Below are 5,000 nucleotides of genomic sequence, written 5' to 3' on the forward strand. Positions count from 1 at the left end.
GTGTGTGTGTGTGTGTGTGTGTGTGTGTGTGTGTGTGTGTGTGTGTGTGTGTGTGTGTGTGTGTGTGTGTGTGTGTGTGTGTGTGTACAAACACATACACACACACATATATATTACTTTACCTTATAGCCTACTGTATGTAACACTGCTACAATGGTGTGTGTGTGTGTGTGTGTGTGTGTGTGTGTGTGTGTGTGTGTGTGTGTGTGTGTGTGTGTGTGTGTGTGTACAAACACATACACACACACATATATATTACCTTACCTTATAGCCTACTGTATGTAACACTGCTACAATGGTGTGTGTGTGTGTGTGTGTGTGTGTGTGTGTGTGTGTGTGTGTGTGTGTGTGTGTGTGTGTGTGTGTGTACAAACACACACACACACACATATATATTACTTTACCTTATAGCCTACTGCATGTAACACTGCTACAATGGTGTGACTACACATGTTCATTTAAACATTTATATTGTGTTGGTTTATTAAATATGATACACAAAGCAATTTGCAGGTGGAAACAAATCACAAATTTGAGAAGAACATAATGTGAAAGTTAGATAGTCGAGGTGCCAAAGACTGTTCAATCTTTTATTTATTCCTTTCCCGCAATACTTTTGCCACATTAAATAAGTATATAATAAAGTCACATAAACCAAAAAATAAAACAAAACAAAGTTTGACTTTGAGGCTGAACTTGTGTTACACTGCCAAGCTAACTGTGACATCCTTCCAGGACTGTCAGCTGAATTAACCATTAAAACTGTGTTTAGTTTCCCTGCAACTTGTCCATGACTGACGTCTCTGTTTATCACTTGGGAATCTACAAACAGATTCAGATTATTTTATTTAATACCATGTCAGCAATCAAAAGCTATTTTCATGGCAAAATTCAATTACAAAAACACAAATATCATATAAATGCAATAAAACAAAACAAATATAAACAGCAAGTCATATTATACAGTTTTTTTTTTTTTTAATTAACATACGATAAAAAAAATCCAAACCTTTTCAGACATAATGTCATTAAATCTGTCCTTAAGTGAATAACTTGATAAAAGTTCTGCTTGTGTTAAGTCCAGGACAATCTAATAAACTATGTTAGACAGATAAGGGAATCTTACAGAACACATAAAGTCTTTTCACCTTTAAGCACAAAAGCATGGGTCAGTTTTTAATGTCCTTATTAAGAGCTTCAGAATCTACAAACATTGTCTGTTTCCCTAAATGTCACAAACTAATGGGTAACTAACATGGATTAGCTGTGGTCATTAACCAAGGACTAAAACAAACCAACAGAACACGAAATATAATTCCCTAACATTCAACACCATAAAACACATTCTGACGTGTGTAATGTGATCCCTTCTGTCTGGGGTTTAGATTTATTTCGTTTTAACAACCAAACGCAGCACAGAAGTCCGGCATCGTCCATGTGTTTGAGGTAAAGGAGCACCGTACAAAGATGGCGGCAGTTTTGACGCATTTTTAGGACCCCAAGGCAACATCTAGTGTATAGATATCTGTGTATGATTGGTTAAGACCATATATACATATCTACATAGATATCTATGGGGTAATACGACAGTTATACCTGGATATGACGGAGCTCTATGATTGGTTAATACGACAGTTATACCCGGATATGACGCAGCTCTATGATTGGTTAATACGACAGTTATACCTGGATATGACGGAGCTCTATGATTGGTTAATACGACAGTTATACCCGGATATGACGCAGCTCTATGATTGGGTAATACGACAATCCCCCACCCCCTTTTTTTTAAAGCGAATGAAACAGAGGAGGAGGCGTGTTTCTGTAAACAGCTGGATCACGTTGGGTTGTTGTTCATCTACACAACTGGAGCAGACCTGAAAACTTCACCGGATCTCAAGTGATCAGACTAAAACAAGCAGAAAGAGAAAGGAGAAGTTTCCTGCAGTCAGTGTTAATGACAGGGGACAAAACAACCTCATGAACTTTATCTACTTCACACTGAATCACAGGAAATGTCCTTCTTTGTGTGAGCTAAGAGCTGTGTGTGACATCAGACAGCTGTTCTTTATAACGTGTCTGTTTGTTTCTCCACAAGACATCCAGACATCCTGTCCCTCCTTTATATCTCCATCTTATGGCTCTGTGCCTGTGTGGGTGAGTGACCAGGTTCTACAACACCAACAAGACACAAATGTCCTTCTATTGAATCCAATATCACAACAATGTCAAATGTAACAAATCCTGTAGATTGTAATGTTTCTCCCACAGACAGTGTAGATCCTGAGGTTACTGTATCAGCTCCAGTGGGTTCCACAGTCATCCTGCCGTGTAAACTGCCTGAAGACTTCAAACTGACATCACTTATTAAGTGGTGGATCAAAATATACCCTGTGTTCGAGAGAAACGATAATAGTAATAGTTGAGGTAAAGGATATGAAGGACGTGTGGATGTTCCTGTGGACGAGCTGCATAAAGGAAACTGTTCCCTGGTGATGAAGAACGTTAATTTTACTGATGACGGTTTATACACATCCGAAAGTACGGAACATGTGGGCTCAATGGAATGGAAAGTAATTAACAATGTTAGACTCTCAGTCCAAGGTGAGTAAACTGTTCAGTGTGAAATATTGACTGATTATAGAGGTCACAGTGTCTCAGTTAACAGAGCTGGGAATACTTTATTTAGAGTTAACAGATGATGTGTTAGAAAAATACACAAATACAGACATAAATAAGACTGTCAGTAATCAGCCCGGACTTTTGACCATGTGCTATTGTTGTTGTTGTCATGTGTCTGCCCCACCTCCGTTCACTCCTCCATGTCTACACATCAGGGGCCTGTTTCAGGAAGGAGGTTAAGTGAATCTCTGAGAATGTTAACCCTGAAATGAGGGAAACTCTGGGTTTTCTGTTTCAGAAAGGGAGGTGTGTTAAACCCGAGAAAGCAGGTTAAGTTAAGCCCGTTTCTGAAAGAGAGGTAACTTATACTCAGAGTCGGTTACCATAGTAACTTACTCTGTAAACCTAACCTGGTCAGGAGCAGGCTTTCTTCGGTAAACCCAGAGTTTCTGTCGGTCTCCTCCCCTTTTTAAAGAGGAAGCAACGTTTAAACACCTCATTCATTGCCCACATTTCAGTTACACAGAGAGCAGCAAAGGGAATGTGGGATGTGGTAGCTCAGTGGTTAAAGTGATGGGTTCAAATCCCAGGTCTACCAAGCTTTTGTGGACACAATTTATTCTATTTTATTCATTTTTCATTCATTCATTTTTTTTCTTTACTGCTCTCATCTAAGAGCCTTGTGATCAGATAAAGTACTGAAATGCTTCGTAACCAATAACTCTGATCTGACTGATTTAATATCTTCACTTTCTACTTCCAGGTGATTAAAACATTATAAATGTAGAATAAATAAAAGTGACCCAGTGTTTGTGATCCTTTCACTCTGAACAGGTTTCATGGAGAAAGCAGTACATTAGGATGGAAAAAGGAACCTGGTTAGATTTTAATGACATGACAAGGGGGCGGGTCTAAAGTACAGGGCTTTACTTCATCTGGTGTGAGCTCCAGTTCACAAACATCTCTTATCGTTCCTCATAAACTTTAATAAAACACTTCATATTATTATAGCAGCACAACACTGATGATTATTTAAGGATCAGTGATGACATCGTCTGCACGTGTGGCTGAAAAACACTGAACAATATCAGTAAATGTAGTCTGATAGTTCATAGAGTCTCCGTCAGTGTTGGACACGTGTCCCTCAGCGTTGGACACGTGTCCCTCAGCGTTGGACACGTGTCCCTCAGCGTTGGACACGTGTCCCTCAGCGCTGGACACGTTTCCCTCAGCGCTGTACTGATATCTGTGTGGTTTAATGTGTGTTTTAGACCACAGTGTTGATGAGAGAGGACCTTCATCAGATGATTCAGACTCACAGCAGACTGGAGGGAACAACAGGATTATTTTATATGTTGGGATCGTAATCATCATCATCATCATCTTCATCTGTGTGTCTGTGTACTACAGCAGGGTGAAAGGTAAAACTGGTTAAAACTGTAGGTTTAATGTCTGAAAGAATCAGAGAATTTTTGTGGTAATTGTGTTTAATGTGTGTCTACATTTATTGTCTAATTTTATAATTTAAATATTTATCTTATGTTTCTGAAAACGGAAAATCCTCCTCTATCATCAGGTCTGAGACGTGTCACTGACGCCACTGAACAGGGACGGAAACATTCAAATAAAATAACATTTTAACCACTTTTTTGTTGTTAGATTTTGGTTGTAGTTCAGGTGGGGAGTTTACAGAAACATGGCAACCCTCCCTGCCTACTTTGGGTCACTGTCATTTTAAAGGTACATTAGACAAGATCAGAAACTTTGGTCAGAAGAAACCACAAAGTCTTTTTAAACTTTACACTTCTGGACATTTTGTGGTACTTTATTTTCTGTGTTCTTTTTATTTCCTTGTCATGGAGCAGTTATTTTGAGCACAGAGAATGATCTCGATGTGCAGGTGAAAGTTCAGACTGAGATGGAGCGAAGGAGCTTTGTGGGATTTCTATAAATGAGACGAGATTCAAACACAAACAAACCTGTTTCAGTCCCATAATACACTCGTGTTGAGGTCGTGACTTACATCACTATTATTTATTCACTAGTTTCCAGGTTCTGTGTTAGGGACAAGAGACAGTCACCATCACACACAGTCTGGTGTTCTGTCTCTTACACTAATATTATTTATTTATAGGATTTATTATCAGTTATTAATGTAATACGAAGCCACAATAATAAGCCAAGTGTTTAAGGGATTAAATTAGAAATGTGACCAGAAAAGTGTGAAATATTCTAATAAATGTAAGTGAACAGAATTCAGTAAACAGAACAGTTAATGTCAAAGTTTACACAATAAACAGGAAAAAAAAATCTGTTCAGTGTTTCATCATCACCACCATCACCATCATCATCATCTGAATGTCTCTACAGGACGGAAA

At 38.5% G+C, this 5,000-nt stretch overlaps 1 long non-coding RNA gene across 2 annotated transcripts in view; it reads left to right on the forward strand.

Moving 5' to 3' along the window:
* The first annotated feature begins 1,144 nt into the window (after window positions 1-1,144).
* LOC113639047 overlaps window positions 1,145-5,000 on the forward strand; it is a 4,974-nt gene continuing 1,118 nt past the window's right edge. The window contains exons 1-4 of one of the 2 annotated variants that reach the window (XR_007138807.1): window positions 1,145-2,157; window positions 2,272-2,604; window positions 3,894-4,043; window positions 4,199-5,000. The exon at window positions 4,199-5,000 is cut by the window's right edge and continues 88 nt beyond it. This is a non-coding gene — a long non-coding RNA (uncharacterized LOC113639047). The remainder of the gene's footprint in view (window positions 2,158-2,271; window positions 2,605-3,893; window positions 4,044-4,198) is intronic. The other variant, XR_007138806.1, reaches the window with a different exon arrangement.

The sequence above is a fragment of the Tachysurus fulvidraco genome, chromosome 2, assembly GCF_022655615.1.
Source record: "Tachysurus fulvidraco isolate hzauxx_2018 chromosome 2, HZAU_PFXX_2.0, whole genome shotgun sequence".
NCBI lineage: Eukaryota > Metazoa > Chordata > Actinopteri > Siluriformes > Bagridae > Tachysurus > Tachysurus fulvidraco.